Raw genomic sequence first — 21,824 nt, forward strand, 5'->3', positions numbered from 1 at the left:
CTGCCCAAGACTCTTCTCAGCAAAAGATGCCACCACTGACGGTCCCAGGGCTTGTGCAAGTCAAGCATATGCTCTTCCAATATGCCTATAACGCCCTGCCCCCGCAAGCTCAATGCCCACAAGCCTCGCTGGCAGCACGACTGCCTCTCCTGCTAGACTGGCTCTCTCTGTTTCCTGGAGTGGAAGCTGTCCAACGGGCACTGGCCAGCCCTGGATCTTCTGGTGCTGGCTGAGCTTGCTCCTGGCTCACTGGGTGATGCATTTATTGTCTGCCCTGGTCCAAAGGCTCAGGGAAGGCAATAAACAAGAAGAAACATAAAACCATTGAAATGGAATGTTATTTCAACCCTGAAATCTATATTTTAAAACTCTAACTCTTTGCCTTTTTCCTACACCAAAGGCTCAGCCAGACCCTATCCGGGCTCCCGGCTCAGTCCTGAAGTGAGTGAAGTACATGCTTTTGTTTGTTCACAAGGACCTCTGAGCATGCACAGAAATGCCTCCCTATCAGTTCTGAGCTGCAGCAGATCTCAGGGGCAAGTGCTTTCTGACAGGTTTCATCCCACCACTCCATAGACAATTATCTTTTTAGAATGGAACTGTAGTGTTTTTGCAGTTCCCATATAAGGGTGATGGATACATGCAAAGTCAAGCCTCAAGAACAGTGATAATTCTGCAGGTGACACTGAAGGGGAAGAAGCAGGGGCACACCAAATCAGCACTCTCGGGTGGGGGAGGGCTTGCACTATACAGAGCAAGAAGCAGTCTTGCTGAATTCAAGTGGAGAAACCATGTGGGGCAACATGGCGCAAAGGCTCATTGCAAAGGAGGTGAGTGCAGGTCCTGACAGTGCTCCGCTTCAGCCCCTCCACCTCTCCCTCTGACCTGAAGGGCAACTGATGGTTACAACTGCCTGTGATTGATCTGGGCACTCACTGCAAGGTAACTTGCAGGTCAGGACAAGACTCCCCAAGTATCCAGAATTGGAGCCTGTGGCTTGACTCCTGGGCCTCCACACTAAGCCTCCTGGCATTAATCCAATGTCTGGTCAAGAGAATGGGTGACTAGCATGCTGCAGCAGCCCCTAAATGCCCCCTCCCCTTTCACGGGCAGGACCATGTAGACACTGTGGCTCCTGCTGTGATTTTCTTAGATTTTTGCATTGTTTTAGCCACCTCAAGACTAATGATGATGAAAGGAAGGCTATAAATATAAGGCCATAAATCATTTCCATGATTTATGGAATATATTTATGGAATATAAGCAAACAAATCATTTCCTTCATTCACCTTCCCTCCCTCCTTCCCATTCTCAAGAAGGACCTCATTGCTTGGAGTGGAGGAACTCAAAGGTTGTCAGACGTGCCCTCCACATGGTTCCTCACCCATTGGGCCCCTACCATGGAAGTCGTTGCTTCAGGGGCTCCCTGGACTGCCATATCTCGGGTTCAAGCTCAATTAATCAGCTCTTGATTTCTGGCTATTTTAGACATCAAGAGCGCTGAGCTGACAATGACACAGAGACACAATGACACAGCTCCTCTGGGATTTGCCCTCTGGCTCTTCAGAGGAGAAAAGCCAAGTTAGCACCAGTCACTGCACAGTCAACTTGGACTGGCATGGGTCACAGAGCCGGAAGTATATCAAGGAAAGGAAAACATCTCTGGTCGGCCTCTGACTCACTGATACACTGCTGTGATTCCAAACAGGAACTGGACAATCAGAACAGCCCCAAGGTCACCTACTTGGTAAATGAGAGGTTAATAAAGGGGCAGTAATTTCAGTAATCTTGGTTATACGTAGTTCACTCCACCCCAGAGACTCAGAGAGGAGATTAAAAATAAAAAAAAAAACACAAAATGGTCACTTAAGAATCTAGTTATGCAGCAAAAACCAAATTGGTCCTAACCTGGCAACTTTCTTTTGGATTCTTTTGGGTTCCCAAAGACAATTATAATGGTTCTGATCAATTAAGAGAGAGCTCCATTAACATAGAGGACCTGTTTTATGCCTTTTGACACACCCTCCCTGCCTGCTTAGAGGACCATTCAAGGGGAGATCTGGATGTCCTTGGAGATTTGGCTGAGATCGGTTTGACTGAAGGGGCTGCTACTGCATTCCCACTGGCTTGCCTGGGCTGCTGACACCCCATGGCAGATTGAGAGAAACCTCTGATTCAGACCTTCAGACCAAGTTTAGAGCAATCCCCACAGGAAGGAAGGAAGGAAGCCACCAGCACCATGGCCCAGTATGTGGGAGCTTGTTTTGCGGGAAGAAAGGGAAATCCCCAGACCTCCTTTTTCAGGAGCCACACGGCTGTGTCAAAGAGGGAACCTGCTGCAGTTTCACGGGGTCACTAGCAGGAAAACCCAGAATACGAAGAGAAGGAACTATGTGCCTGAAAATGCTGTGCAACTGATTAACAGCAGCCCTAAGTGCGACACTCCAGCCACGCAAAACTCTTTGAACTCGGCTAATCCGGAGTGCACGTTCAGCAACACTGACTCAGACACAGCAGAGTGCATGTGGCGTGGATCACACTGACTCGGGGTCCTGGAGTTCTGACTCAGCAGACTGTGACTCAGAGACGTGCTAGGTTGCCTCTGGAACAGCCCAGCTCCCTGGTTGCGCTGGATTTGCTGGAGAATCACGTCCTTCAGCCTCCCCAGAGTCGGTGTCTGGAGTCTGTGCCCCGTGATGTGGCCGTGACAGCCACAGACTCAAGCACCAAAGTCTCCTTCAGGCATCCAATTCCAGAAACGGGGTGGACACCAAGGCAGGATCCACAGCACTTCTGGTGCCTTATGAGTGATGCAGCTGCACAGAACCTCAAGCTCTGAACCCGTCACCCAGTGCCCACAGATGCCAGCCGTGGGTCCCTTCTTTCCCCAGGAGTGTCCCCTGCAGCCTACCTTCAAGTTCTGCTGCTCCAGCTCCGGCTTCTGCTGCTGCTGCCTCGGCTGTTCCCCATGGCCCCTCTGCTGCCAGATCACAAAAACTCTGGAACAAAAAAGAAGGGGGGGGAGGGGGGCTCTTCTTAATGCTATGCTGGCTGCAGTGGGAGGCTCAACCCGCCCCCCACCAAATCCCCCCACTCTTTCGGCCCTCCCCCTCGCACCCAGCCAGAGCCCCTCGCACACCGGTAACCCGAGGCTCTGGCAGCCGTCAAACAGCAACTGCTCTGTTAACGAGCAGAACAGCAGCCAAAGCGCAGCCAGCGGCTCCTGCCTGCCTGCCTGGGAGGAAAGGAAAAGCGCCCCCTCCCCCCACGCCCAGCCGCAGCACGCTGGAGAAATTCCTAAAAATAATGTCAAAAGCAAGGCGCTCGTAAAACTCGCAGCGGCCACTGGAGAGGCAAGGGGCAGGGTCCGATTGCAGCAGGCGCTACCTATCAAGAGCAAAGCCCGGGGCTCAGCTCTTGGCTGGCACAGAGACCTTTTCCAGGGATGGGGAAGGAGCACATGGGCAACAGGGCCAGGGCAACAGCCAAGCTGGCTGGGCCCAGCCAACTTGCTGGAGTAGAGCGAGCCTCTGCCCCTTGGGTCGTGGGTCTCTGGAAGAGGGGAGAGAAGTCCTCTGGGGAACCAGGCGGCCCTCTCTCAGCAGCAGGTGAGGTGGAACTCCTCCGTAGCAAGCAATCCCTGCTGCCTGGCCCAAAGAGGAACACGTTTCTAAGAACAAATGGAGATGGATGAGGGAGGACTAGGTGGCAACAGCAGGCCTGAGAACAGTTTTGGCTGCTACCCTGTTACTGGCCAACCAACAGGCCCTTCCAATTTCCTGCCTCTCCCCCCATCTGTCACTGCTACAGCAACTCTCTCCGTTCCTCCTGTTAGTCAGGGTTGGGAACTCGACTCGAACTCAAGTCGCAAAAATGTGCGTTTTTCGCTGACTCGTGGACTTGTGAGTCCCATGTGTGGAAGACTCAGAAAAACACTTGAGTCAGGGCCCCTGTGAATCAGCACTGGCCCCACACATGCAGACTCAAGTCTGCCTCTGTCTGGGCATGCTTTCGTGGTGTGAAAAACCTTGTGGGGCCATCATTCAAACTGGGTGAGTAGCAGGGAAGTTCCAGCCAGGAGGCAGGGAAGGGTTAATGTTTGCTTTTGCATGGGGGGGAGGATGGGAGGCAAGATGGGCCTTCGATGGACAAAGAATGGGCAGTCTGGTATTTTCTTTGGCTGAGGTAGGCTGCAGAAGCCCAGGGAGGGAGAGGAGGCAGGGATCCTCCTCCCTCTGGCCGCTTCTGTCCCAGCTCTCTCATAGTCCCTCTCACCCCTCTCTTCCTGTTTACAATGGGTGAGGATGTCACAGGAGTGTTTAAAGTGAACTCTGACACACACACACACCCACCCCAGCAGTAGCCCCATCCATTTCCCTCTGTGGAGCTGCAGCAGGCTTTTTAAAGGGGGCGAACTCAACTTAAGTCCTTTAGAGTTGCCAAAGGGTGACTTGGCGACTCGGAAAGTGCTCCCATTATGATTCATTTTCGAGTTGAGTCGTGAGGGCCAGAGACTCTAGACTCAACTTGAGTTGTGCCACGCTGGGTTCTCCCATCCCTGCGGATAGTTATAGGGACATTTCCTTATGGTAGGATACCAAATATAATAATAATAATACAGGTATTTATATACCACATTTCTTGGTCGTCAGATTTCTCCTCAGACTTTATTCAAGGCGGTTTACATAGGCAGGCTATTTAAATCCCCGTAGGGATTTTTACAGTTGAAAGAAGGTTCTACCTTTCAAGAACCACAACAATTCAGATGTTTCTTTCTGATCTGGTTTCACATTCTGGCCTCCATCCTCCCACGCTCAGAGCAGATGGAATAACTCTGCTCAGCTTGTCAGCTGCTTCAAGGTCAAACTGGCGACCTGCGGATGTTATCTTCAGGCAAACGGAGGCTCTACCCTCTAGACCAGACCTCCTGCCCTCTAGACCAGACCTCCTGCCCATACTATAATATATTATAAAATAAAATATTTTGACATAAATATGCCATAAAATATTATAATATAACCCTGGAATAATTATCATCCTGGTACCAAATATTACAATAAAATATAGCAGCTGCAAGGAGGATGTGACAGCCAGGCAGAGTGATTAGACACAACGGCACAGATCAGATGACAACTCCTTGAGAACTGGTTCGATTGATCATGAACCTTGGTTTAGCAGTTCTTGTGGATGACAAGCTGAGCTTGAACCACAACTGTGACACTGCAGCAAATATGGCAAACACCATTTTAAATTATATTCCTAGAAACATCATTTCTAAGAGGAAGGAGGGTGGGTGGACCATTCCTGATACTCTAGAAAGGCCTCAACTCGAATCTGGATGCTGTCAAATAAAGAAGGACTGACTGGGAGCGACAAAGATAACAGATGGTACTAATGAAATCTATAGGGAAAGCCTGAAAGACCCAGACAGGTTTTGCAACAGAGAAAAGATGAGTGAGGAAGGTGACAGTGCCTGTTGCCAGATATAGAAAAGGAAGGCCGAAGAGGCAGGGAACAAGGCCAACATGGTGAGTGGCACCTGGAAATACTTCTTTGTTTGTTTGTTGCACTTCAAGATGCGCAGTCACACATATTCCACCTATCAAAGATCATAAAATATTTTCCAGATTGCGGGAGGGTGAGCCTGAAAGAGCCTGCAGCAGAGAAAACATTTGGCCCTCCCCGCTAGACATTCCTCTGGGTGCATGGGAAGTGCTCACGGAAGAGCGGCTCAGTGAACCTGGGAGAGCATGGAAAGGCCCCTCTCTGGGACACAAGCTTAGCCTCAAAAAGAAGGCAACAAGACTCCAGCCTCCCTTCGCCTATCCCCACAACCTATTCGGAACTGGGCATGCCATAAGCAGAGTTTCCTTAACACAGATCGTTTGGAGGTACTCTAGGTAGCAGGGTTCCAGTTCCAAGGAATTGGGTTTGGTGGCAAGGTGGGAGGGGCCCCAATCCTGCTGTCACTCCTTGCCCTTCCTCCTGGCATCAGCAAAAATGTGATCCAAATCCTTTCAGAGCCTCCACTGATGCACGGCACCTGGATCCCCCCATGGCTTCTCTCCCCTTCCCTCCCCCTTGCAGCCTCCTCCCCACTCCGTAGCTCTGTAGCTGTGCTTTGGAGGACAAACCCTTCTGGCTCAGGGCAGGGCAGGGCCCGGCACTCCTCCCAGGCACGGAGGTGCTTGGGTCAGCTAGTAGGCCGGTTCCAAAGCAAACAGCCCACCCTCCCATGTTCCTTCCCTTGCTGGGCTGGGAAAGCCACACTCCAGCCATACAGAACAGACCTCTGCAGCCAGTCAGAGAAGGCCTACTTCCAAAGCAAGACTTCTTTTGGTCTCCTTGCCAGTCCAGGTGCACCTGGCATTTGGCCTGGCAAACAATCCCCAAAGGAGGGCACCTGCCACCTGGGAGGGAACCTCTTGGCTCCAGGGAAAAAAACCAGCCAGGCGGCGCTCAAGTTACAGTTGGGGAGTTTGAAAGGTGCAAGAGAGGGGCAGAGACGCCCTCCGCTCCATTCTCAGCCTTCAATCACATCCTGTGTCTTGGTTCTGACCCTGCTCACATCACAGGCCACCCCCACAGCACCTCATGCCAGAAACAAAGCAGCAAATAACTCCACTTCAGGCATGACATTCCAGCCACATGGCATCAACAACACACCTCCTGAAGGACTGAATGGCAGAAGGGAGTCAGGCACTCCCAGAAACAGCCATCTACTTTGCCAGGTGAAAGATGGGGGTGTCAACAGCATGCAACACCTGAGCCATGAAAGACACACACACACACAGAGGAGTCCATGTGCTCTTGAGAGTGGGAGAAAGCCCCCTGGAGCCCCAAGGACACAGCTGGCACTTGGGAAGGAAGGCAGGCCTCTGAGCACAGGACAACACGGGTCAGCTCAGGTGTACTTTGACACAGACTCCTACCGCGAGCTGGTTGAGGTCAGCACTGTCTGCACTGATGGGCAGCAGCTCTCTGGGGTTTCGGGCTGGAGCCTCTCCTGGGTCTGCCTAAAGGTCTGGGAGGGGCTGTGGCTCAGGGCCCAGGTGAAGGCCCAGGGAGGGCAGAGGAGCATTCCTCTCTGGAGCCCTGGAGAGCTGCTGTCAGTCAGTGTCCAACAGTGCTGAGTGAGGAGAGGGGCTGATGGTCTGACTCAGCAGAAGGTCTGTCCCACGTTCCTCCTTTGTCAGGGACTGAACCAGGAAGGATCTTCTGGATGCACAGCAGGGGCTGAACTACAGCCGCTTCCCACAGTTCTAGGAAATACTGTTTCTTTTCCCCCCAAAACGAAGCACGAGGCTCGGTTTGCCCACAGGCCCTTCTGCTTCTGAGGCAGGTTACTGCAGAGGAAATAAATGCAGCACACAGCAGTGTGATGAAGGAAAGAGGGCGAAGCTCTTGCTGCAAGGACAGGTGCACCTGTGGAAGACGGGGGAGGAAGAGCCACTTGCCCAAATCACCAGCTGCTGTGCAGACAGAGGCCGCGGTGAGTGCAGCAGGCACACAGCCACACGACTCAAGACTCCTCTTGTCTCTCGGGTCCTATTCTGCATACTGCCAATACGGACCCAAGGTGCTGAAGAGGGAGAAAGAGCAGCCTCTGTATGTGGACGTGTCAAAGGGGGTGCCTGCAGAAACCAGGAGGCAGTGCCTCTCCCTTTGTGCCAGCAATGGGGCTTCCACAGTGGAACAGGAGGCAGGAGCCCTGGGCAGGACGTGCCCAGGAACCTGTTTCCATGACAATACTGGCAGTGCTGCTAAGTTAGTGCATGGGCTGGGAGGGAGGTGGGAGGGGCAGGGTGGGGCAGGAAGCAGGGTGGAGCACGGCCAGGAAGGGGGCAATATGGGTGGCAGTGGTGCCCGCCAATATTCTCTCCTCTTTCTGGGCCTCTGAGTCAGGTTCACGTGGATCTGTGTCAGTGATATAGGTCAAATAGGTCTGCGTCAGGTCCAAGCGGATCCAGCAGGCTGGGTTGGCCTTACCCCAAAGCAAGGGAACAAATGCTCCCAGAACTCAGGGAGGCCACGAGAGACTGAAACTCCTCTGTGGGATACAGTGTGCTACACTGGCATAGCTGCATTGCCGCAGGGGCTGCCCATGGCTTGCACCCATCTTGACCTGGACTCCACAATGGAAGTGCCTGAAGGTGTCCCCTCTGTGACTGCTTGTCCTATTGTTGCAGCCTATTTTCACCTTGAGCAGCCTGGGGATGTGGAACAGATTCTTGGAGGGGTGAGGTCATCCACATGCAGACTTGACCCTTGCCATCTTGACTCAGAAATGCTGCATGGGCCCAGGGCTTGGCCAAGGGAACACACGTCACTCAGGGCCAGTGTGGAACTCTCTCACTTTAAAACGAAATGGGTCATCGTCTTTTGAAATAATCCTCCCTGGATCCCAGTGTGCTGAATAACCCCTGGTCAATCTCAATGCTTCCATATTTAGGCAAGGAGCTCAGGTGGGTGGTGGCAACTCAGTTCTAGGGATTTCTGGATTACATGGATTATATCTGGACTCATTTCAATCTGAGTTCCAGCCAGGACTTGGGATGGAAAGAGCTGTGGTCAACCTGGAAGGTGACCTATGCCAGAACCTGGACAAGGAGAGTGCATCTCTCCTGCCTCTGCTGGACACTTCAGTGGCCTTCAGGGCAATCAACTGTAGTACTCTTTTGGACTGCCTGGGCTCAGTGGTATTGTATTGCAATGGTGCCAGTCCTTTCTAGAGGAAGGTTCTAGAAAGAGGTACTAGAAGACTCCTGCTTGGTGCTGTGGTCTTATGGTGTCCAGAGGGCAATGGGATGAGGTCTCGAAACGTCCTTGGTGGCAGAGTGAGAGATTTCTGAACCCAGAATCTGCATCTGAGCAAGTAGCAAATCCTCTTTCAGAAGTTCATCCAGACCTGAGCCCCGGGACCTTCACAAGTGTGGCAAGACCTTTCCTCATCCGTGGGAGTTTCGCATGGCAGGGAGCAGGGTTAATCCTGAAAATAGTTGGGATGTGTGACTTGTTGCAGTTTGGCTCTTTTAACCGGACATGAGCCGCGCCAAAGGCCAGGAAGAACGCAATACCTCCTCTCTGCCAAGCAGCCCAGCAAGGCTCACAACAACTCACTCAACCTGACACCTCTGGGCAAAATGAGTCACAACTTGGACTGGGAAGTGTTCAGATGATCAGTTCAACAATCAACCCAGATCGACTGCTACTTATTACAAAAGTGGTTAGTGTCATACACTTGGTCTCACTCCCAGGGTTTTGGGTGCTCAGAGTTGTAGGTTCTGAACCCTAGAGCCCTCAAAGATCCCTGTTCGGCAGTACTGCCACCACCCTGTAAGAGCCAGTGCCTCAGTCCAGGGAAACCGAGACCCTCTAGGCTTAACTATATTCCTTGTAGGCACTGAGCACTTTCTTTACTTAAAATCTCAGTCCTCAAGTTTCTAGTCCACAATGAGGATTTTTGGTAGCTTGCTGAACGGCTAGGCAGGATTCTGAACCTTTGTCCCCAACAGACAATGAACCAACATGGTATAAAGCTTTTTACTTTATTAAACACATAGGGTTACAAAAAGTTACAAAAGGCAGCAAATGCTAGAGGCATAAAAACTTCTAGGAAACATATCAGCATAAAGCAACAAAGCTAACTGGCTAACTCTATTATTCTCTAACCCTCACCTGGGTCAGCTTCTTTTGTAGATCCTCAGGCCAGTTACCTATGGCCACATGGTCCTGGTGGGGCAGGATGTGCACCCACCACCTCTCTCACCAAGAGACAAAGACCCAAGACCCTGTCCTCCAGAAGTGGGGCTGGAAGCTCACCCTCTCAGCTCTTCCCTCCCCCCTGGAGATCTGCCTGCATTCCATCCTTGATGGGCGTCTTTCTGGCTGCCAGGTGCTACATAATCACCTTCCATTGAGTTGTAAATTCCTAGCAGCTAGGAAATGCAAGCCACTTCTGTGTTACTGTTTTAGCTTGGTTCAGGCTTTGCAATGCTACTAGGCCTAAACTGTACATATTCATGACAGTTAGGTGATTCCATCTCGAATGAGATTTGCAATATGGGGGATCCTCATGGAGGAACAGGAGGGGGAACAGACTAGTACTGAAGACTGAGTCAAGCAGAGACTTCCAGAAGTGAAGCTGACCCCAAATGATCAAGAGTGTGGGGGCAGCTCCCTTCCAAGATAGCTGGCACCCTCTCTTGGCCCAGTCTGCAGCTCAGTACTTGGACTTCAGTTCAACACTGCCCCCCCTCCGCCCCCAGATGCAGAAACATTGGCCTCTGGCTCCAACACAGAACAGCCTTCATGGGGCACAGCTGGCGAAGGGCTGCTGGAACCCCCTTCCCCTCTCTTTCCTCCCTGTCCAGTCAGCAAAACAAGAGCCAAATGTTCTGCCCTGCCCAGCCCCGACCAGCAGAGATGCTGCGCTCCGAGCTGGCCCTTGTGAGGGGGGCTGTAAAACAAGCCTCCCTCAGGTGCATTTGCCTTGGCTGCGGTTCAAGTCCAGCCAATTAGAGCTGCAGAAAAATATATATATCTGCAAACCAAGGGAGGAAAGTAATCTTGGCCAGGTGGCGCCGGGTGTGCGCCTGTGTGCATTCTATCAAACCCAGATGGCAAAGGTGGGGAAGGGAGGGAAGGAGGGGGGATGCAAAACATAAGCACAGAGAAATCATAAAAGGGAAGCCTTGTTTGAGGCAGGGCTGGTGGGGGGGCACTGGCATTTCCAGCTCCTGCAGTGCGCCAGGGGGCCTGGGAGTGGAGAGAAGGGGCCCAGCGCAGGTTTCATGAAAGCAGTAGAGACAGAAGGGAAGTGGCTGGTTGCTCTGAAAACCGTAGGCCTGTCCAAATGGCTGCCACACACTTCTGGAAGTGTTGGAAGAACCCCAGAAAAGAAGCTACCATTTTTTCTTAGTCATCCCACCCGCCACTCCCGCAGATGAACCCAGGAAGCCGGTCAATGTAGTCCCCAGCGGCCCCTGTGGACACAAGTAGTTGAGGTCGGCTCATCCATGAGACCAACTGAACTGGTCACCTCAGGCAGCAGAATGGGGGGGGGCACCCACCTCTTTCCACCTACTTGCCTCCATTACCCTTCCTTCTCTCTCCACTCCCTGGATTGGAAAAGGAAGAGGAAATGCAGTGAGGAGGGGAATACTGAACTGGAACACTGGAGAGCAGGGGGAGCAGAGTCTGGCACAACTCCAGGTAAGGGGGCAGCACTTGACATGTCACCCCAAGCAAGAGCAGGCCCTGCACGTGGCCAACCAAAAGGAGACTGGCCCACAAAAATCGAGACCCCCAAAAGAGACAACCACCACAGGATGCAATAGCTTTAGTAGAAAATAATCTGTTTTTCATAATATGCTACCTAATAACATCCTAATTCACTTTATTCCTGCCAGACAACCATTAGGCCTGGAAGACCACAAAATGCAATGAAGCTGCCAGGCAGTCACTGCAGCCATTTCCACAAAATGCTGGACTGCGGCCAAAACAAAACTGCACCACTTAAGAATCTGGAGCGTAGGAGCATTTCACAAAATTCACCACAGGTCACATGAGGTGCTCTTGGGTGGGGGCTAATTACACGAGACGAGGCATTTCTGTGCACTCGACCAACATTCCCCACAAAGAGGCTCAAGACCCAAACCTGTCCTCAGCCTGTGTGGCACAGCAGCACCAGCACCACCTCTGCCGCATGCCAAGGGCTGGCTGGGGACTGATCAGCAGCAGGAAGGTGAGTACAGGAATGTGTTACTTGCCTTGTCTGTTGCTCCCTGATCCCCAATGGGCCTCCTCTGATATATGGCAGCAAATCCGGTAGATGTCTGGAGTGGGTGTTTTGGGCCCAGGCTGAGGGCAGTGGATCTTGGCAGCCACTGCTGCCTCCAAGCCCCTCTGGTTCCTGGCTCACTCCCCACCCTATTCCAATCCTGACCCTCCCTTCGTCAACTTATTGGCAGAGTGGATGAGTGGTGCCCGTGTGCATCCCTTGGGCGTTTGTATTGGCACCAGTTCTCCAGAGCTGCTGCTGTGCTAGGAGCCAGCGGGATGTGATGATGGACCACGAGGCCTGTCATGGCATCCTGCCCATAGGATTGGGTTGTTAGGCTGCAAATTCTAAGTGCATCACAGGATAGTACTGTAAGTGGTTCCATTTATTCCTGCCTTTGCTTTCTGCCCTTTAACCAGTTGCAGATGCCTAGAAGACCAACTTGTCTTTCTACAGTTTACTTGGGAATCTTTGGTGAAAGATTTTGCCAAAGGACCACAACCATGACATCGTCTGGGTCACCCTGATCCACAAACTTGTTGATACTCTAAGGGTGCAATCCTAACCCCTTATGTCAGTGCTTTCCAGCACTGGCATACCGGTGCCAATGGGATGTGTGCTGCATCCTGCAGTTGGGTGTCACTCATGGAGGCCTCCTCAAAGTAAGGGAATATTTGTTTCCTTACCTCAGAACTGCCGACATAAGAGGTTAGGACTGCACCCTAAATCAGTGGTTTTCAACTTTTTTCACTTCATGGCACATTGGGAAGGCACACACCATCGGTTTTTGAACAATTGACAAGGCACACCATGCTGCTGGTGGGAGACTCACATTCCCCAATGACCCTACTAATAAATGACCCTCTCCCAAACTCCCGCAGCACACCTGCAGACCTATGCTGCACACCAGTGTGCCACGGCACAGTGGTTGAAAATGGTTGCTCTAAATTGTCAGAGGTTGGTAAGGAAAGATTTTCCAGGCAAAAGCTTGCAGATTCTCCCTCAGAAGGGCTGTCCTCCTGTATCATTCTAGCATGACTAATGCTTTCTACTAATTAACCTGGGACAGGATTGATAAATCTCTATTTTCTCGAACACTCTCTCTCTAGACTCCAACTTAAAAATAATGCAGATGCTATGCACAAAGATTCAAGCGAATACAAGTGTAGAAATTGGCAGAGATAGACCAGTGGTTCTCAAACTGGTGGGCTGCAACCCACCAGTTTGTGTAAAGGTTCCCCCGTCCCTTTAATGGGTGGGGGAAGGGAAGAGGCAGGGAAGTGACCCCCAGGATCATGGCCCTATGAGGGGGTGAAGGGGGGGGTGCTTTCACTTACTTTATGTAGGTAGGGCTGCAGCAGGCTACAGGAGGTGCGGGGAGCACTGTGCACCCTGCACAACGCTCCCCAAGGCTTGGAACAGTCAGTAACAGTGGGTGCAAAGCCCTTCTGTTTTGCAGGAGGTGCTTTGCACCTGCTTTTAGTGAATGTTCCAAGCCTCAGAGAGCACTGCAGAGGGCTGCGCAGAGCTCCCTGCACCTCCTACAGCCTGCTGCAGCCCTACCTACATAAAGTAAGTGAAAGCACCTCCCCTTCACCCCCCCCCCACCCTTAGCAACGTGATTCTGGGGACCACGTCGCTGCCCTAGCCCCTCTCCCACAAAGACTTACTGAGGGAGTAAAGCTTCCTTAAAGTTTGAGAAACCCTGTTCTAGACAGCACGAACAAACTCAGTCATGGAGCCACAGTCAGTCCTATTTTCCCCCCATTATCTGAAAGATGGAGACAACGTGGGCCTTGCAAGCATTGCTCCTTTTCCGATAAAAACATAGCACTTGGTGGAAACGTGCCTGGCAACATTCGAAACAGTCTCAGATGTGGGGGCAACACCAACTTTAAATAGTAATGGCCATTTATTACCATCTTTCCTTGCAGAACCAAAAATGTAATTGTCATAAAATGTATCAGCTGCCTTGGTTGCCCTTCAAGGAGAAAGGCAGAATACAAATTGAATAAATAATAAATAATATCAGCCCAAATCAGCAGAACTGCACATCTGCAGATTCAGAAGCACATTCAATGGTTACCAGCTCATTCACAGACACAGAACATGCGCAATGCAGGCATGAAGATCAGGGTTAGTCTTTTACTACAACTGTATTGTGCCAAAACCCCAAAAGCTCTCTGAAGCTCAACAATCTTCCACTAAATTGACACATAGCGACTCTGCTAAACAGGGGCCACGTTATCCATCCTCCAGTGAGAAAGTTGATGATGTACTACATATTTTTGTTAGAAGGTCAGCAATTTCACTTTACAAGGTCTTTGCATACTTCCAATGGATGTAATCTGGCCTCAGTGACCTGTCAATTTCCAATTTGTCTTCTGGCGCTAAAACATCCCCTTTTGTCCCCTCTACCTGACACAGTTCTTCTGATGCTCTCCCTGAAAACAATTCCAAATGTGCATTTCTCTCCTACATGTTCTACATGAGTGTTTCTGAAAGCCTGGGACTCCTTGAGCAGACCATAGGTCAGCGGTTTTCAACCGCTGTGACATGGTACACTGGTGTGCTGCGAGGCTGGCTCAGGTGTGCTGCAGGATCAGAGGAGGCAGGCAGCAGCTGTGCGCCCACATGCACATGGCAGGCAGCACAAGCAAGGGAGCAGCCAGAGAAGGGGCTGGTCGCGCAGCAGCTGAAGATTCTGCTTGGAGCTTGCTCCTGCTACTGAGCACGACTCAGGCTGCAACCTGGTCCTCACTTTCCTGGGAGTAAACCCCGTTGGCTACTATGGGGCTTAATTCTGAGTAGACATGCATAGGGTTGGGCACGAAGGAGGTTGCTGCCTGCCTACATGCTGATTGGCCAACAAGAGAAGCCTGGAGGAGCCAGGAGGTGGGAGCTGCAGAGTGAGTGAGAAGAGGGAGCCAGAAGCAGGCAAGCAGGCACATAGCCAGCGAGTCTGCTGAGGCCCCCAACCTAAATAAGAACATAAGAACAGCCCCACTGGATCAGGCCATAGGCCCATCTAGTCCAGCTTCCTGTATCTCACAGCGGCCCACCAAATGCCCCAGGGAGCACACCAGATCACAAGAGACCTGCAAGGCCTCCTGGGAATTGTAGTTAAGAACATAAGAACAGCCCCACTGGATCAGGCCATAGGCCCATCTAGTCCAGCTTCCTGTATCTCACAGCGGCCCACCAAATGCCCCGGGGAGCACACCAGATCACAAGAGACCTGCAAGGCCTCCTGGGAATTGTAGTTAAGAACATAAGGTCAGCCCCACTGGATCAGGCCATAGGCCCATCTAGTCCAGCTTCCTGTATCTCACAGCGGCCCACCAAATGCCCCAGGGAGCACACCAGATAACAAGAGACCTGCAAGGCTTCCTGGGAATTGTAGTTAAGAACATAAGAACAGCCCCACTGGATCAGGCCATAGGCCCACCTAGTCCAGCTTCCTGTATCTCACAGCGGCCCACCAAATGCCCCAGGGAGCACACCAGATAACAAGAGACCTGCAAGGCCTCCTGGGAATTGTAGTTTAAGAACATAAGAACAGCCCCACTGGATCAGGCCATAGGCTCATCTAGTCCAGCTTTCTGTATCTCACAGCGGCCCACCAAATGCCCCAGGGAGCACACCAGATAACAAGAGACCTCATCCTGGTGCCCTCCCTTGCATCTGGCCTTCTGACATAGCCCATTTCTAAAATCAGGAGGTTGTACATGCACATCATGGCTTGTAACCCGTAATGGATTTCTCCTCCAGAAACACCCAATTTTAGTGGATGTCCCCTGGTTCTGGTGTTATGTGAGAGTCTAAAGAGCATCTCTCTATCCACTTTATCCTTCCCCTGCATAATTTTGTATGTCTCAATCATGTCCCCCCTCAGGCGTCTCTTTTCTAGGCTGAAGAGGCCCAAACGCAGTAGCCTTTCCTCATAAGGAAGGTGCCCCAGCCCCGTAATCATTTTGGTTGCTCTCTTCTGCACCTTTTCCATTTCCACTATGTCCTTTTTGAGATGTGGTGACCAGAACTGGACACAGTACTCCAGGTGTGGCCTTACCATAGATTTGTACAACGGCATTATAATATTAGCTGTTTTGTTCTCAATACCTTTCCTAATGATCCCAAGCATAGAATTGGCCTTCTTCACTGCCGCCACACATTGGGTCGACACTTGCATCAACTTGTCCACCACCACCCCAAGATCTCTCTCCTGATCTGTCACAGACAGCTCAGAACCCATCAGCCTATATGTGAAGTTTTGATTTTTTGCCCCAATGTGCATGAAACGCATCTGCCATTTTGCTGCCCATTCTGCCAGTTTGGAGAGATCCTTCTGGAGCTCCTCACAATCACTTCTGGTCTTCACCACTCAGAAAAGTTTGGTGTCATCTGCAAACTTAGCCACCTCACTGCTCACCCCTGTCCCTAGGTCATTTATGAAGAGGTTGAAAAGCACCAGTCCCAGGACAGATCCTGGGGGCACACCGCTTTTCACCTCTCTCCATTGTCTCTCATAGCATAATTTAAAGGTGCCACACTGAGTAGGCAGCAGCCAAAAGGAGCCAAAAGGAGCAGATGACAGATCAGGAGAGAGACCTTGGGGTGGTGGTGGATAGGTCGATGAAAGTGTCGGGGTGTTTGGTGGGCCAATGCGAGATAGAGGAAGCTGGACTAGATGGGTCTACGGCCTGATCCAGTGGGGCTGTTCTTATGTTCTTATGAAGCATGTGTTTAGGAAGCAGATTGCAAGCCTCATTGGAAGGGCTTTAAATTCAGCTGCAGTTCTGCAGGAGGAAGCAAAAGCACAAGTGCAGGATTGGAGACACTTCTCTGGGCAGTGAAAAAGGGCATGTTTTATTGGACAACATGCTAAACATGTGATGCCTCAGCAAAGAAGGTGGATGCAGTTCCAGGGTGTATCCAGACTGTGCAAAGGAATGGGACTGCTGTATTCTGCTTCAGTCAGGCCCCACCTGGAATTCTGTCCAGTTGTGGGAGCTGCAGTTTACAAGGGATATTATATTCTGACCTGAAGCCAGAATAGGGTGACTAGGAGACCATGTCCTCTGGAGACCATATCCTCTGAGGCTGGGGGCGGCGGGGGTGGGGGCTAGAGACCATGTTCTCTGAGGGCAGTGTAGGCCCAGAACAAATGTGAAAGTATTATGCGGAAAAACACATCCATGAGTGTCAACTCACATGGGATTTGCAACCATACAGGCAGTGCAATCCAAGAGTTTCTTCAGGGTAAAAGCCATGCTAGTCCCTCGCGCACTGCCAGTCATCCTCCAGCAGACTTCCTGTGCCTGCAGGCCTCCCAGCAGCACTGCCCTGTCGAAAGGGGTGGCAGCTTTCCCTTGAGGGTAGGAAACTTCCTGGTTTCCCAGGCATATCAGTTGATTCACTGCTTCAAGAGGAAGAGGGACGTTGCCCCCTTGTCATACAGTTCTGTTCTTTAAGGATATTTCCCCCACCCACTTCCCAGCAGAACGTTCCCCACACAGTGATGTCTGCCATTTGACTGCAGACACCCAAGACGACAGACCCTGGTGAGAATCAGAGAAGGGAGCCACAGGAAATACAATGTGACAATTGGGGGGTGGGCAGAGCAACAGTGCAATCCGTTTCAGCTGAAGGGTGGCCATCGAGGTGCCCCTGAGCCTTTGGGGCCTCTGCACATCTGTTCTGGGCCTCAGCCTGGAGAAGAGATTGTTCAGATGCAACAGGCTAATTGCCCACAAAGATCTGTGGGGCTGTCCTACGGGAGACAAAGCAGATTTGTTTTCAGTAGGGTAAATGGACTTTCAAATGGACTTAAAGGGGGATTTTGACCAAGCATTAGGAAGAATGCCTGACGGCACAAGCTGTTTAGCAGTGGAACCTCCTGTGTTCACAGCAGAGGTGAGGTTCCAAATGGGGAAGTCATAATACCAGAACCAGGGGATATCCACTAAAATTGAGTGTTGGGCGGGTTAGGACAGACAAAAGAAAATATTTCTTTACTCAGCGTGTGGTCGGTCTGTGGAACTCCTTGCCACAGGATGTGGTGCTGGCGTCTAGCCTAGACGCCTTTAAAAGGGGATTGGACAAGTTTCTGGAGGAAAAATCCATTATGGGGTACAAGCCATGATGTGTATGTGCAACCTCCTGATTTTAGAAATGGGTTATGTCAGAATGCCAGATGCAGGGGAGGGCACCAGGATGAGGTCTCTTGTTATCTGGTGTGCTCCCTGGGGCATTTGGTGGGCCACTGTGAGATACAGGAAGCTGGACTAGATGGGCCTATGGCCTGCTCCAGTGGGGCTGTTCTTATGTTCTTAACTACAATTCCCAGGATGCCTTGCAGGTCTCTTGTTCTCTGGTGTGCTCCCTGGGGCATTTGGTGGGCCGCTGTGAGATACAGGAAGCTGGACTAGATGGGCCTCTGGCCTGATACAGTGGGGCCGTTCTTATGTTCTAACCACAGCTTCAGCTCTTAGCTACAATCTCCGTCTGCTCTCACCCGCATCCTCTGCTGTGCTGAGGCATCCTTGGAAGTTCCCTTGCATCCCAGTCCTATGCAGGATTGAACAGGTGTGTGGAGGAGCCTATCACAGTGGAACACAGTGCTGCTGTTGTAAAATGGCTTCCAGTGGCATGCACAGTACGCTGCTGGAGGCCATTTTAAGAGAACTGCTGCAATCAGCAGCAGCGCAGAAGGAATGCCGCCGGGCCATGGAAGGTGAGTCCGACAGAGGCAGGGGTGGGTGGAAAGGGGCGGGGAGGGGAGAAACCGGGAGGAGCCCATGGCGGAATCAAGGATGGAACGAGAGCTGGAAGACAGCGGTATTTGCGGCAGCAGCACTGCCAAAATCCTACTCCACTTCCAGGCCTTGACCCACCTTTCCAGCTCCACTCAGACTTGTGCCAATTGCTGGCTCAGGTCCAAGTAAACCTGTTCTGGTGCTAAATGCTTACGCCTGGGTAAAGAAGCAAATGATCCCTTACCCAGAAATCTCTGAGACTGCTCCCCTACTCAGGATGTGCTCTGCTGGTGGCGCAGGAGGGACAGAAATCTGCTAAAACCAACATATAAACATTGCCCAGAGGGAACTGCGGTTCCCAGCACAAGCCATGGCTAAAAGCCACTTGGAAATCCAACAGCCCCCCCTCTCCTCCCCGCCAAAACAAACATACCAGGGGCTGGACAGTGGACAGGAACCACATAACAGAGAGCACTGACCTACATAGGCGGAAGATCTCTACCCAACAAAAGGCTGCTTGGGCAGCAGTCAAAGTCTGGAATTCATCGCAACTGACAGCAGTTTTATCCAGATGCAGGAGGAAGAACTTTAGGCACGAGCCCTACAGAGCAAACTGAGCGCTGAGCACGTGCAAGAAGATTCTTCCTCTACATTCTAATCCAGAACATTTGGGGGGGGGGGAACTGAACTGTCACTCAATTCATGATAAACTGGAGCATCACAGGCTGGAGAAGCATGTATTCTGGAGTGGGAAATGACAACTGTCAGCAATATGGGCACGTCTGGTCAGACCCTGGCGCTGCTCAGGGTGAAATACCACAGAGCGCCTCTCCTGCTCAGTTTCCCAAACAACTGTTCTAAAGGCACTGACTGTATCAAGAAAGTATCTCTCTCTTTCATGACCTGAATCTACGTTTAGTAGGTCTTGATGAAAACAGTGCAGAAGATTTATCTATAAAATGTCAGCTCCTTCTTTCCAAAGGGCCTCTTTGCATTATAGTTGGCAACCTTCAGTCTTGAAAGACTATGGTATCGCGCTCTGAAAGGTGGTTCTGGAACAGCATCTAGTGCGGCTGAAAAGGCCAATTCGGGAGTGACAATCCCTTCCACACTGGGAGCAAGTGCAGTCTGTCCCTGGCCTGTCTCCCTGGCTATGGGCCTTCCTTCTTTGCCTCTTTGCCTCAGACTGTTGGCCAAGTGTCTCTTCAAACTGGGAAAGGCCATGCTGCACAGCCTGCCTCCAAGCGGGCCGCTCAGAGGCCAGGGTTTCCCACTTGTTGAGGTCCACTCCTAAGGCCTTCTCTTTGCATTACCACTCCATATAGAGGGATGTGGAGGGCTCCTAAGGGTGCTGGTTGCCTACTTGGCCCTGAGAAGAAGAGGCATAAACATATTCCTTCCTTCTGACTCAGCCCCAGAAGTGAGACACTGCTGCTGCGCTCACATCAGTGGTGGCGCAACCCAAACATCACCTGATGCCGCTTCTACACAATTTAAATAAGAACAGCTGCCATTTCCCAGGCTCCTAGAGCAGCGTCCTCAGTTGTGGAAGCGCAGGACGGCCACGTTCAACTTCAAGGGATGGTAAGGACAAAGAAGCACCTTCCTGTCCATCAAACTGGCACTTCCGTGTTGCAAGATACTGTACAAGAAGGAGAGTGATCAGATGGGCAATCACTTTCTACTGACTTCTAGTGGAAGTGGATCAGCGCAGGCTGTTTCTGCAGCAGGCTGGAGGGAGGTGGCAGCAAAGGACGAAGAGCACCTTGAACATGCCTGATTCACATTTTTATCAAAGGAATGGTGGATGTGTCCAATATTGTAGAATTCTGGACTGAATGCAACAGATAAAATAAAAGGAATTTTATGTGACAAACCCCATTATTTGCTCAGTGAGACCTTACAAAAAAATGATTTCATATAGAATTTGTGAGGCAGTCCCCGATACGCTGTTTGCCTGCAGTGAGCAAGGGTTTGGCCTAAATGACCTTAAAGGTCCCTTTCGACTCTAAAATTCTATGATTCTATGAAATACTAGAGATTAAGAAATATCCCCAGTATGGCAGTCTGGGGAAAGAGACCTTTCTGATCTTGCTAAGTCAGTCAATGTAACTGGTTGCATTCAAATCCAGGAAGGAAGAGATCCAAATCCAACCCTTCTTATGGAACTTCCTTCCTGATTTATTGGAAGGACAAATGCAAAGACAATGTAATAATAACTGAATATTACAAAGAGTATGAGTCCAGTTTAAAATAAATGGCAGAAAGAAAATAAGCCCTATTCCTCGAAACAGAAAAAGAGGGCAAGGGGGAAAGGTGCAAAGGTGAGCGAGACATTTATTGTCTGCCTTCAGGCACCCACAGTATAGATAAATTGTACTTACTAGACCACACAGCATCTAGAAAAACATTCAGAGAACATTCTTGGTTATCCTTATCATTCTTGCTTACTGAAACTGACGATATGGGTTTCTAGATAAGTTCAGCACAGTTCTTCCTACTGCAAAAGCAGCTTTTGCAGTAGAAAGAACTGTGCCGAACTTATCTAGAAACCCATATCTTCAGTTTCAGTTTCGTCTTTTCAGTTTCAGTTTCATGCCAGTTTCATTTTCCCTCTGCTATACACTGCTATTAGGAAATTACAGAAAGAGGAGACAGAGTGGAGGCAATAATTTTCATTTGGGAGCCCAGTGGAAGATGCTGCCAGCCGAGATTCAGAGTCCCTTGTTAGAGAACCAGGGCCTAGGAGAGGGGGGTAAAGGGGGTAATTTGTACCCGGGGACCAGGGTCAGAAATGGGGCCCAGGAGTCAAAGGAGGGGCCCCAGAAAGTTCCTGGGTTCTGACATTTTCCTATCTCACCTGAACTCACTGCTTGCGCATGGTGTTTGGGGACACAACCATGGGCATGCAGAGGCAACTCCTGCTACACACCAGGCCAAGGAATGCATCCATGACCCTCCTTAACACAATGTCAAATCTGGGAGGAAACTGTCCTGCTGCAGTAGCTCTTTGGCTTGTGGTTCCAACAGTCATGAGAGTGTACAGGCGCCAAGGGACACAGCTGCGGGGCTACAGCCACTCTTGTCAGGTTCAAGAAGCCTGTTTTGCAAACACCAGCAGTAACAAGCCCCTCCGTGCCAGCCCTTGCAAGAAGCATGTGGGTGCCCGGGAAGGAGCTACCTTGTCCCTGAAAATCCAACAACAACTTCTAGTACAACAGAAAAAGTGCTAGTAAAAAAAACTGCACAGAAGGAACAGGTGAAAGAGACCCGGCCCTTCGGGCAGC

The 21,824-nt window shown here is 50.9% G+C and overlaps 1 protein-coding gene across 5 annotated transcripts in view; it reads right to left on the bottom strand.

Annotated features, from left to right (window-relative positions):
• IL11RA (interleukin 11 receptor subunit alpha) overlaps positions 1 to 21,824 on the bottom strand; it is a 97,150-nt gene that overhangs the window by 34,746 nt on the left and 40,580 nt on the right. For 4 of the 5 annotated variants that reach the window (XM_066616124.1, XM_066616125.1, XM_066616127.1 and 1 more), the window contains one exon: positions 2,912 to 2,999. The gene's annotated coding sequence lies outside the window, so the exon portion shown is untranslated. Of the gene's footprint in view, positions 1 to 2,911; positions 3,000 to 3,139; positions 3,221 to 21,824 lie in introns of those variants that run through there. The other variant, XM_066616126.1, reaches the window with a different exon arrangement.

Source organism: Tiliqua scincoides, chromosome 2 (genome assembly GCF_035046505.1).
Source record: "Tiliqua scincoides isolate rTilSci1 chromosome 2, rTilSci1.hap2, whole genome shotgun sequence".
NCBI lineage: Eukaryota > Metazoa > Chordata > Lepidosauria > Squamata > Scincidae > Tiliqua > Tiliqua scincoides.